The sequence below is a fragment of the Marmota marmota genome, unplaced genomic scaffold, assembly GCF_001458135.2.
Source record: "Marmota marmota marmota unplaced genomic scaffold, marMar, whole genome shotgun sequence".
NCBI lineage: Eukaryota > Metazoa > Chordata > Mammalia > Rodentia > Sciuridae > Marmota > Marmota marmota.
Genome location: NW_025999982.1, coordinates 10,988,098 through 11,000,426, shown reverse-complemented (window position 1 = coordinate 11,000,426; position 12,329 = coordinate 10,988,098). Strand labels below are relative to the sequence as shown.

General features: G+C 41.2%; 1 non-coding gene and 1 pseudogene across 1 annotated transcript; both read right to left on the bottom strand.

Moving 5' to 3' along the window:
* Window positions 1-428: 428 nt before the first annotated feature.
* On the bottom strand, window positions 429-536 carry LOC125617535. The gene has a single exon (XR_007348577.1). It is a non-coding gene; the product is annotated as a U6 spliceosomal RNA (small nuclear RNA).
* A 7,646-nt stretch (window positions 537-8,182) lies between these two features.
* Window positions 8,183-9,742, bottom strand: LOC107143643 (annotated as a pseudogene).
* Window positions 9,743-12,329: the final 2,587 nt, after the last annotated feature.

The following is a 12,329-nucleotide window of genomic DNA, read 5'->3' as shown; positions in this document are numbered from 1 at the left end:
AAAAAAAAAAAAAAAAAAAAAAAAAAAAACTATGTCTTCGTATTCTATAGCAGGTGCCTGGCACACAATAAATCCTTAATGAATAAATAGCACACTTTTCTGCTGGGGCACTAAGCATATCTCTGCCTCAAGAGTCTTTTAGGTTGCCTTTCCCTGTGACCAGAATGTTCTTGCTCTAGGTATTCACTCCCATCTATGTCTCTGCTCAAATGTCACCACCTCAGAGAAGCCTTCCCTGGCCACTCACTCTAAGTCAGCATACCCAGACATTCTCCCTTACCCTGCTTTAATGTTTGCTTTCATAGCAATTATAACCTAACATCATATTATTTTTTTTTCTTTTTTTTTTTAATTTTGTATTGTTGGTTGTTCAAAACATTACATAGTTCTTGACATATCATATTTCACACTTTGATTCAAGTGGGTTAAAAAATATGGAACGCTTCACGAATTTGCGTGTCATCCTTGCGCAGGGGCCATGCTAATCTTCTCTGTATCGTTCCAATTTTTAGTATATGTGCTGCCGAAGCGAGCACAACTAACATCATATTAAATATTTCTTTGTGGACCATCTCTTCCAATACAATACAAATTCCAGAGGTCTGAAATTTTTTCTTACCATATCCCCAGTATCCAAAACAATGCCTGGCATATTAGGTACTCAATAAATATTTATTGAATGAATAAATGGTTTGGAAGTGGGTGATTGAAAGATTTTAGTATATAGTGGTGGGAGGAAGGGTTGAAAATACTATAAAATAAAGAAATGCATAGATAAAAGTAAACTGGCTTCTAAAGCAGTACTTGGCCCTAGCAGGAATGGTAGCAAAGACAGGCCCCAAGTTTAACAAAAGAGAACGTGAGATGAGAAGATGTGAACCAGGTGGAATTCTGGACCTCAGTCCTCAGGGAGCAGAGCTTCTGGGAAAGCCTCAGGACAGCAACCAAGCCAGGTAGAAGAAAGGGGGAGGGCTGGTGGCAGAGGAGTTTACTCAGAACTAACAACAATATCCACCCCAAGCCCAGGCCTCTCTTGACCAGATGGTTCCGGTGAAGTGTTTGCATCTGTCCCTCCATAAATTATCTAGTGCTCCCTCCTGCCTGTCCTCTCCAGTGACAGCCGGAACAATTGCCCAGGAATTCCATCTGCTCCTCCTGTCCCTCTCCCCTCTGCAGCTCATCAACATTTCAGAGCACAGAGGTATCCCATTTCCCTTAGACTAGGGATGGGAACTAGGTCTGTCTCCTGCTAGAGCTGTTTTCAACACATACAAATAAAACCTCAGCAGAGGAACTCAGATCCCCCAAGGATAGACTATCCCATCTTTATTCCCCATCCCATCCATGTTTTCCTATCCCATATATCTTTTTAAAAATTAACTTAAACCGGGTGTGCTGGCTCATACCTGTAGTCCTAGCTACTCAGGAGACTGAGGCAGAAGGATCACTTTAGCCTAGAAGTTTGAGATCAGCTTGATCAATTCAGTAAGATCTTATCTCAAAAAGAAAATTATTAAAATTACACTAAATAGGGCTGGGGATGTGGCTCAAGCGGTAGCGCGCTCGCCTGGCATGCGTGCGGCCCGGGTTCGATCCTCAGCACCACATACAAAGATGTTGTGTCCGCCGATAACTAAAAAATAAATATTAAAAAAAAAAATTCTCTCTCTCTCTCTCCCTCTCTCCCTCTCTCTTTAATAAAAAAAAAAATTACACTAAATAAATCAATCACATGAGTTCTTGTAGAGTTTAAAATTAAGGTTCTCAGGAGCTGGAGGTGTAGTTCCATAGTAGAGGACGTGCTTAGTTAGTATGCACAAGGTCCTAACTTCAACCCCCAGCACCAACAGCACCAAAAAAAAAAAAAAAAAGATTCTCAATTATATACATCTTTTCCCCAGAAACTTCCTATTGAGTACTCTCAAAATGTGACAGTCATTATAAGAATGAACTTTTTAAAAAAATTAACTGAGGGCTGGGGATGTGGCTCAAGTGGTAGCGCGCTCGCCTGGCATGCTTGTGGCCTGGGTTCAATCCTCAGCACCACATACAAACAAAGATGTTGTGTTCACTGAAAATTAAAAAATAAATATTAAAATATTCTCTCTCTCTCTCTCTCTTTAAAAAAAAATAAAAATAAATAAAAAATTAAAAAATTAACTGATTTTTTAAAGTTTAAAAATAAAAAATTTTAAAAAGGAAAAATAAAGAAAATAAGACCACAAATTCAGATATTTTGGTTGCAAGAGACATAATCATTTGAAGCCAGGAGGCAGACCCTCTTCTTATTTGTGACCTTGATTAGAGCTGCTGAACCTGTATTCATGGTTGTTATGAAGATGATTTCAAAACTTCAAGAGGTGATAACTTAGTCTACTTCCCTAGATTTAAATTATACACATTTCCTCATTCTTCTATTAATAGATGTTCACAGCTGCCACTCTGGTAGATGAGCTTTTATTATATGTAATGTCTTCTTTTTTTTTTTTTTTTGTAGTACTAGGAATTGAACCCAGTGGCACCATATCACTGAGATGCATTCCCCTAGTCCTTTTTTATTTTTTATTTTGAGGCAGGGTCTTGCTAAATTGTCAAGATTGGCCTCAAACTTGTGATCCTCCTGCCTCAGCCTCTGCAGTAGCTGGATTACAGGCTTGTGCCACTGCACCTAGCAATCATACTTATTTTAGGTACCTAGAACAATAGTCAAATTCAGACATAGAAACAGAATGCTGGTTGCCAGCGGCTGGAGGAAGGTGAATGAAGATTTAGTGTTTAATGGGTACAGAATTATAGTTTGGGGGGCTGGGGATGTGGCTCAAGCGGTGGCGCGCTCGCCTGGCATGTGTGCGGCCCGGGTTCGATCCTCAGCACCACATACAAACAAAAGATGTTGTGTCTGCCGAGAACTAAAAAAGAAATAAATATTAAAATCTCTCTCTCTAAAAAAAAATTTAAAAAAAAAGAATTATAGTTTGGGAAAAAATTCTAGAGCTAGAATAAAAAAGCCCTTAGAGGTGGGTAGTTCTATGGTTCCTCTCTATGCTATATCAGAAGGGCTTCCTTCCCTCCATTCCAGGTCAGTGCCTTAGACTTGGCCTTGAAAGTATGTAATGTCCCATAGACTAAGCAATTATATATACATGAAAGGTTAGAATAGGAGACCCAAGTCCAGAAGCTTCAAGTAAACCTCCTTTAGCAGCTGCCAGAAGGGCTGGAGCAAGAGACACCTGTGCCTTTGCTGCCTCAGCTCCCTCTCATCAACTCTGGGGTAGTCCCAGGTGGGAGGGGCTTCACAAATGTGAACATTTGATAAAGTTTTGCTTCATATTAATGGTTCTGGATATGGGTGAATCTCTTATTTTTCTAGGTCTGGGCATATCTGTCTGCACATGCTCACAGATCCAAATGGACCTGTTGCCTCTTTTGACATTTCAGAAGGAAGCTATGTCACTACACACTAGTGGACACAGCCTTTTCCTCTACCATCTCAACTCACCTCAACTTTTCCAATCAGTAACTACCCTAGTCCTTTCCTTGAGCAGGTATTTCCAGGTTCTTCAAGCATGGTATCCAGGCGTGAGGCACACAGTTGGTCCTGCCAACATACACACACACACACACACACACACAGAGTCAAAAGGTAGGAACAATGGCTGGGTTTGGATTTCAACTCTTGAGCAGCTGGTCCAACTCCTGCTGTAAGATAGGATGGGGGTGGAGGACAGGAAGCAACTACAAGGACAGAACTTTTGTTTCAGGACCCAAAGGCCCCTGTGCTGGCAGAAAGCCCCATTAAGGGTAGACTCTGGCTATGTCTGACTACCTCTCAGCGCTAGCTCAGCTCCTACCCTGGGGCCCATACTTAGGCTGTCCAGAACTGGCTTAGAGAAGCACTAACAGTATGACACAAGCAGGTAAATGATTGTCCCTTCTTGGTGAGGACAAAAGCCAGGTCTGCATGCCCCTGAGTCTCCAAGAAGTTGAGAGGCCACAGGTGCATCTGGTCTCTCTGTTGATTTGGAGCTTGTGGGGTGTGCCTGTCCTATTAAATTGAAAAATGTTTGGGGTCAGGGCCTAGCACTTTTTTCCCCGTTTATATTAATTCATTCACTCATTAAAATAATACTTACTGAGCCTCTAGCACTAAGCTGGAGTCCCCTCCCAGCTCTTGCCCACAGTACTCACTATCATGCTAGGCTCTGAGACCAGGAGAAATATTTGTGGATGAATCAATGAATAAATGAATGACTCCCCTTTTCCCCTCTTCTTTTGTCTCTGCACCTTCATTTGGTAATATACAAAGTTTTTTTGTGTGTGTGAAAAGGAGACTGAGTAGGGAGGAGGGGAACTTGAGAACCTACCTCCCAGATGAGGAGTAAGGAGGCCAAGAGAGATGAGTCTATGTGGCTGGGGGCACTGGAGGAAGGGTTGGTTAACAGGTATTCAGAACATAAATGCTCAGAAAAATGGGGAATTGTGAAGGTTGGGGTGTTCTAGAGTATTATTGTTAGTGTTCATGTCTGGGATCAAAGCCAGAAATGAGCCTCCTATGTCTGGAGACTCTCCCCAAAAAGAGGCCACCATTAAGGGAAGCTTAGGAATATCCTAAAGTCAACAGGCTGCCAGTCCAAAATCTGTTCCCAAGTCCTCCAAAGAACAGCCACTAATTGTATACTGTGAAGCAGAAATTCCAGCCAAGAGTTAATAGGCATCAGCCAGGGGCTCTCCCACCACTGTTCCCAGTCCCTTTCCCTAACATAGCACAAGGATTAAACAGGGCCTCTGAGGCAGACATCCTGGGTTCATATCCAACTCTTCACAAATAACCAACGTTCTCTGCCTTAGTTTTCCCATCTGTAAAAGGCAGTTAAGCATAAATAGCAGTCAAGCATAGACAGACCCTCACAGAACTGTTTTGAGGGTCAAATAAGTTTAAGCACACATAGTGCTTTGTAGACCAATGCCTGGTATGTAGGATATCCCTGCATATCCCTCAAGGACCTTGAAGCTCAGAGAAGTGAGAGGTCTCCTAAAGATCACCCAGCTACAGCCAGGATTTGAAGCAGCTATTAGTACTCTTGCCTTGACATCAAACAGCTAGAAGAGTAATAGGAGTGGTTCCAGGCTGGGGCGGGGGTGGGGAGGTGGGGTGAGGGGATAACAATGGTGTGGCCAAATGTTTAACCTGAAGGCACACAGAGGGTACATGGAAGAAAAGGTTGGGCTGGGAGGTAAGAGACAGGGCTGAGGTGGTGGAATAGAACAGACCCAGGGCCATGGGAAAAGGAAGACACAACAAATCAAGGAATGGGAGAGTAGAGGAGTCTAGGATGGTCTTAAAGTTTTCAGTCTCTGTTACCCAAAGGTAATGGGGCCGCTGCCAAAGACAGGAGATGGGGTGTACTTGGAAATCTGAGAAGTAAGACAAGGCCCTATTTCCTGGATGATTTTTAAGTGGGGGAGGGGATGTGTATTAGAAAGTCTTGCAGAGCCAGAAACCTGCATTAAATGAGGCCTTTTATGAAAAAGTGGATGGATTCCCAAAGATACTGGAACAGAGACAGTTGCTAAGAGACAAGCCCCTGCACAGCCCAGAACAATCCAGCTCTACCTCCTATCCTTGCTTTTCTTGCCAACCCCCTGTCTTACTCCAGGGCAGGAAATCAACTCTACCAGGGATCCTCCTGTGCCTCAGCAACCCCTCACCTTAGCCCTACCCTCCTACCTCCTATGCATGAACCTCACTTTCACATAGACTCATCCTCTCCTCACAGCTCCCCCTGTGAGGGAGGGAGCAGGGCTGGTACTAATCTCCCCATTTAACAAATGGCAAACAGGCCTGAGAAGGTCTTAAGACTTTGTCAAGGTCATGCAGCCAGATTCCAAATCCTGTTCTATTGACTCAGGACACCACACTTCCACTTTAAGAGCTCTCAGGCGGCTGGGCATGGAGACACACTCCTTTAATCCCAGGGACAGGAGGCTGAGGCAAGGAGGATCACTAATTCTAGGCCAGCCTCAGCAACTTAGAGATAGACTCAGAAACTTAGTGAGACCCTGTTTCAAAGGAAAAAATAAAAAGGACTGGGGATGTGTAGCCACAGTGGTAAAGTGCCTTTGGGTTTCATCCCTACTTTCCCCGCCCCCCCATAAAAAAGAGAGATGGTGCTGTCAGACAGCTTGAAGCCAGAGTTGCTCCCCTCCTTTTCCTCAGACATCCCTTAGTGTCCAAGGGCATTCATTTTCTCTCTAGGTAGGATAATAACTGGATATTAAGGAGGCAGTGAAAATGGACAGAGAAGGATGTGTCAACATTACAGATAAGTGTCAAACATCAGGGCTGGAAACAGAGACCCTTGAGTGAACTTTGTTCTCAAGGGAAACTTAGGCCCAGAAAGAAGGAATCTTGCTCCACAGGATGCCTCTGACATTATGCCACTCCTTTTGGTCCAAACATCTATTGCTGTACATAACAAAACTTTATGACTTAAGACAACAATCATTTTATCATCTGTCAGATTTCTTTAGGTCAGGGATTGAGGCAGGGATCAGCAGGGCAGTTTTGAATTTGTCTTGCATGTAGAGGCAGTTCAAAGGTGTTTAGAGCTGAAGCAACATTGAACACCAGCTTCATCATCACTAGCTCTGTGACTTTGGGAAAGTCACCTAAGCTCTTGTATCCATCTTCTCCTTCCTTACGTATAAAGCTGGAATAATAATTGCCTGTCTTGCAGGGGTTTGGAGAGGATAACGTGGAAGAGCATGACCCCAGTAAAAAAAAAAAAAAAAAGTTTTTTCCCCTTTTTTTTCTTAATATTTATTTTTTAGTTATAGGTGGTCACAATATCTTTATTTTATTTTTATGTGGTGCTGAGGATTGAACCCAGTGCCTCACGCAGGTAGGCAAGCACTCTACCACTGAGCCACAACCCCAGCCTCATGTTTTTCCCCTTTCTAGATTTTAAGAAAGCAGTGAACTCACTGATATCCTTAATCTCTCATCCTGCTCATAAAATGATCCAACTCTCAATAAGGATGAGAAACCAAGACAAGTGTACAATATGGTTAAAACAGCTAGGTTATAGCAATTAACAAAACCAAGTCTTTGCCCTCATGAAGCTGATAATCTAATAGGAGAAGCCAGTTAAAACATAAATATAGGGCTGGGGATGTGGCTCAAGTGGTAGCGCGCTCGCCTGGCATGCGTGCGGCCCAGGTTCGATCCTCAGCACCACGTACAAACAAAGATGTTGTGTCCGCTGAGAACTAAAAAATAAATATTAAAAAAACTCTCTCTCTATCTCTCTCTCTTTAAAAAATAAAAAAAATAAAAAATGCTCCCAACTGGCCGTCACCTGGAGCACCTTTCCTTCAATTAAAAAAAAAACATAAATATACCAATATATATGTCAGAAGCCAGTTAAAATATAAATATACTAATATATATGTCAGGTGGTGAAAAGTGTTATGGAGAAAAATAAAACAGGGTAAGGAACATACTAGTGGGGAGTGGGGCTACTATATGGGGTGATCAGTGAGGGCCTCTTTATTAAAATGAAATTTGAGCAGAAAGATGATTGAAATGAGGGAAAAGAAAGTATGAAAATACCTGGGGTTGAGCATTCCAGGTAGAGGGAAAAGATAGTGTAAAGATCCTGACCAGGAGCTTGGGTTGTGGCTCAGCGGCAGAGCACTCGCCTCGCACGTTTGAGACCCTGGGTTCGATCCTCAACACCAAATAAAAATAAATGAATAAAACAAGGGTATTGTGTGCAATGACAACTAAAGAAATATATATATTAAAAAAAAAAGATCCTGACCAAAGATCATGATTATGTGTTCAAGGATCAATACAGAGGCCAGTTTGACTAGGGGAGAGTGAGATAGTACAGTATCCAGGATAAAATCAGAAAGGAAATCTGACAGGGAGGGAGAAGGGACAGGAAAGGGGAGGAAATGTGAAATAAATTTGACAAAACTACACTACATGCATGTATAAATATACCATGATGAATTGGTGAATTCCATCTTTATGTAAACTTATAAAGCATTAATTAAGAATGAACAGAGGGAGCTGGGGTTGTGGCTCAGCAGTAGTGCACTTGCCTGGCATGTGTGAGGCACTGGATTTGATTCTTAGTACTGCATATAAATAAATAAAATAAAGGTCTATCAACAACTAAAAAAAAAAATCATGTTTGTTAAATACACAAATTAGTTTTCCTTTAAATCCTTTAAGGATCCCCTTTTCATCAAATCCATGAAGTTGGATACTACTTTGACATTTGGATGATAACCCCCAGCTTGACGGATAACTTCTTCTATTATATCACTGAGACAACTGAAAATATGAATACAGGGATACTGTGCTGTTGGAGATTATCAAAGAAATTCTCATATCCTTTCTCGACCATAATGTCAGATTCTGTCACAATTTCTTGTAAGTTTAACTTTTGGTATAGCACGTTCAGCAAGCAAGCCCTGTCATTTTATCATATAAGAGTACGTCTGTTCTACAGTAAGAACAGGATCAACTTCAATAGCACAATATTGCTGGCTTCAATTGTACTCACTTTTTTCTTTCCCACATTTTTTATTGTTGCATTCTAGTTGAATAATGGTGGGATTTGTTGTTACACATTCATATATGCACACAATTATAACAATATAGTTTGGCCAATATTGCTCCCCTATACTTCCCCCCATCCTCCTCTCCCACCTTTTACCCCCTAGTCCCTTTTCTCTACTGATCTCCCTTTGATTTTTCATGAGATCTCCACCCCGACCTTTTTTTCCCCTTTTTTCTCTCCATCTTCCACATATGAGAGAAAACTTGTGACCCTTGACCTTCTGAGTTTGGCTTATTTTGCTTAACATAATAGTCTCAAGCTCCATCCATTTTCCTGCAAATTACATAATTTTATTTTTCTTTATGGCTGAATAAAACTCCATTGTGTATCTATGCCACATTTCCTTTATCCATTCATCTCTTGATGGTCACCTAGGTTGGTTCCACAGTTTGGCTATATGAATTCTGCTGCTATAAACGTGAGTATGCATGTATCACTATGGTATGATGATTTCAATTCTTTAGGATAAATATCAAGGAGTGATATAGCTGGATCATATGGTATGATCCATGCCTAGTCTTTTGAGGAATCTCAATACTGATTTCCATTATGGTTGTACTAATTTACAGTCCCTGGACTGATTTTTTTCGGCATTCTTCTGTAATCAGTTTACCATTATCAATGAAATCTCGACATGTTAGGCATCTTTACCCTTTGTAGGAAAATTTACTTCATATCATATCAAAGACTGTTACAATCCAAAGTTTGCCGCTCCTTCTTTGTTAAGACCATAAAGAATTCTTCTACTCTTATAGGGTTCTTTTTTTTCTTTTTCTTTTTTTGATACCAAGGATTGAACTCAGGGGCACTTGGCCACTGAGCCACATCCCCAGCCGTATTTTATATTTTATTTAGAGACAGACTCTCACTGAGTTGCTTAGCACCACGCTTTTGCTGAAGCTGTCTTTGAACTCTCAATCCTTCTGCCTTAGCTTCCCAAACCACTGGGATTATAGTCATGCGCCGCCATGCCTGGCCTCTTATAGGGTTCTTAATACAAACTGAACTTTTCTTGAATTTTGGTATCATTTTGACATGTACATCCAAAGATTTGCTGAGGCTGGCCTCAAACTTGCAATCTTCCTTACAGCAGATTCTTGATTAGTCATTTCTTGGGTTTATGGCACATCTTCTCCCTTCAAGGTGAATATGTACTGGGCCAGCACCACCACTGGAAAAACGAGAGGCAATGTTTCCAGGTTTCGAGTCTTAGAATTTTGGGAGAACTGGCTCAGTAAAGCCCTTATATCATGCCCCACAGGCCACTTTTCATCAAAATTTTTATTTTTTTAGTAAGTTTATATTCATAAAAAAGTTACAAAGATAGTAAAGAGCGTTCCCATATATCCTTCACCCAATTCCTCTTAGTGCTAACATTATACATTACCATAGTACATTTGTCAAAACTAAGAAGACATGGTACCTTAGGATAAACTTAACTCCAGACTTTATTCAGACTTTGCAGTTTTTTCACTAATGATCTTTTTCTGTTTGATGACCCAATTTAGGATATCATATCACATTTATCTGGCTTCATTCATTGAATCAACCCGGCTGCTGCATGATAATTGGAAGACCAACTAGAAAGCTGTTGCAGTAGTCTGGTCTAAAGATAATGGTAGTGTGGACCTTAGAGATTAAACTGAAAAAAGTGGTCAAATTCTGGTCATATGAAGACAGAACCAAAAAGATTTGCAGGATGTGGGTTGTAAAAGAAAGAGGAGAGTCAAACAATGACTCCAGGATTTAGATCTAAATAACTAGAAGCATAGAATTTGACTGAAATGGGTAAAATTGACAAAGGGAGACTGTTTAGAGATGGCAATCAGGAGTTTGCTTTGGATGTGCTAAATTTGAGTTACCTATTGATAAATCCATGTGGATGTGAGTAGATAGCCCCAATACAATCCATGAGTCTGGGTTTCAGAGAGAGAGTTTGGCTGGAAATATAAACTTGGGTGTCTTTAGCTTTTAATTTGTATTTCAAGCCAGTAAGCTGAATGAGATCATAGAGTGGGTGAAAGCAGAAAAAGGTACAGTGTCTCCTCCAAATAAGAACACTGGCATTCATCTATAGTAACAGAGGGATGACAGAATATATGGAGGCAGATGCATGTAGGTGGTGGAAGCCTATGGAAATTCTCTTCAGACTGCTTCTATTTTCTCCATGGATTTGGAAACAAGACCATCAGCAGAGTGGGCAAAAAAGAGAAGGTGGGTGAAGGTTGGAAGAGAGGGGAATAAAATAGTTGTCTGGCTGGGTGGGAACAGAACTGAGGAAATGCAGGAGTATTGGTGGTCAACACAAGTGGCAGGAGACATCATGGATTTAAGTGAGACCAGCCATCTTGAAGGCATGTTTTTGTTTTTTCTAGCTGCGATCAGCTGTTTGGATACAGGCTGGAGAAATCACATTGGTGGGTGAGATTTTGCCAGCTGGATACAATGAAAGGAGAGAAGGGCCAGAAAGTTGAGTATATGTAAGGAACTGGTTATGACAGACCATGGAATCCAGGCTGGGTAAGGAAACAAGGGTGGAGGTGATGGGGTTAGGGGACAGTGGAAAGGAGGTTTGATCAGTGGATGAGGCACAGTGCCTAAGGCCCATAATAATTGTAGGGGCCCACAAAATGCTTTCATTTTCATTACTTTATTCTATTTTTTAAAAAATATATCTTAGTTGTCAATGGACCTTTATTATTTTTTTATTTATATGCAGTGCTGAGAATTGAACCGTGTCTCACATATGCTAGGCAAGCGCTCTACCACTGAGACACCACCCCAGCCAGCCCCTATTCTATTTTTATTTGTTATTCATTCATGATGCTGGGGATTGAATCCGGGGTGCTCTAACACTTAATACATCCGCAGCCCTTTTATTTATTTTTTCTTGAGACAGGGTCACGCTAAGTTGCTAAGACTGGCCTAGAACTTGTAATCCTGCCTCAGCCTCCTAAATTGCTAGGCTTACAGGCATGTGCTCCTGTGCCCAGATCTTCTGATTTTAAAATAAGTGAAAATGGCTGGGGGCCAGGGTTGTGGCTCAGTGGTAGAGCACTTGCCTAGCATGCGTGTGGTACTGGGTTCGATCCTGGGCACCACATAAAAATAAAAACAAAGGGAATGAAGGTATTGTGTCCATCTACAACTAAATAAAATAAAATTTTAAAAAAGAAAAAAAAATGGTTGGGTGTAGTGGCACATGCCTGTAAGCCCAGGGACTCAGGAGGCTGAGCAGGAGAATCACAATTTCAAGGTTAGTCTCAGCAATTTAGCGAGACCCTGCCTCAAGAGAAAATAAATAGCTGGGGGTGTAGCTAAGAGGTAGAGTGGCCCTGGGTTCAATTCCTGGTACTGAAAAAAAAAATCATAAGAACAAAATTAATAAAATAAAATAAACAAGCAATAAATTCACACTAGATAATATTAATCCAATACAGTCATACAATACAATGTTTTTAAAAGGTAGTGTTGGGGATTGAACTCAAGGCCTTGTGCATGCTAGGCAAGCACTCTACTACTGAGTACGTCCCCAGCTCCCATACAATATAATTTTAAATATTCTTTTTTTTTTAATATTTATTTTTTAGTTATCGGCGGACACAACATCTTTGTTTGTATGTGGTGCTGAGGATTGAACCCGGGCCGCACGCATGCCAGGCGAGCGCGCTACCACTTGAGCCACATCCCCAGCCC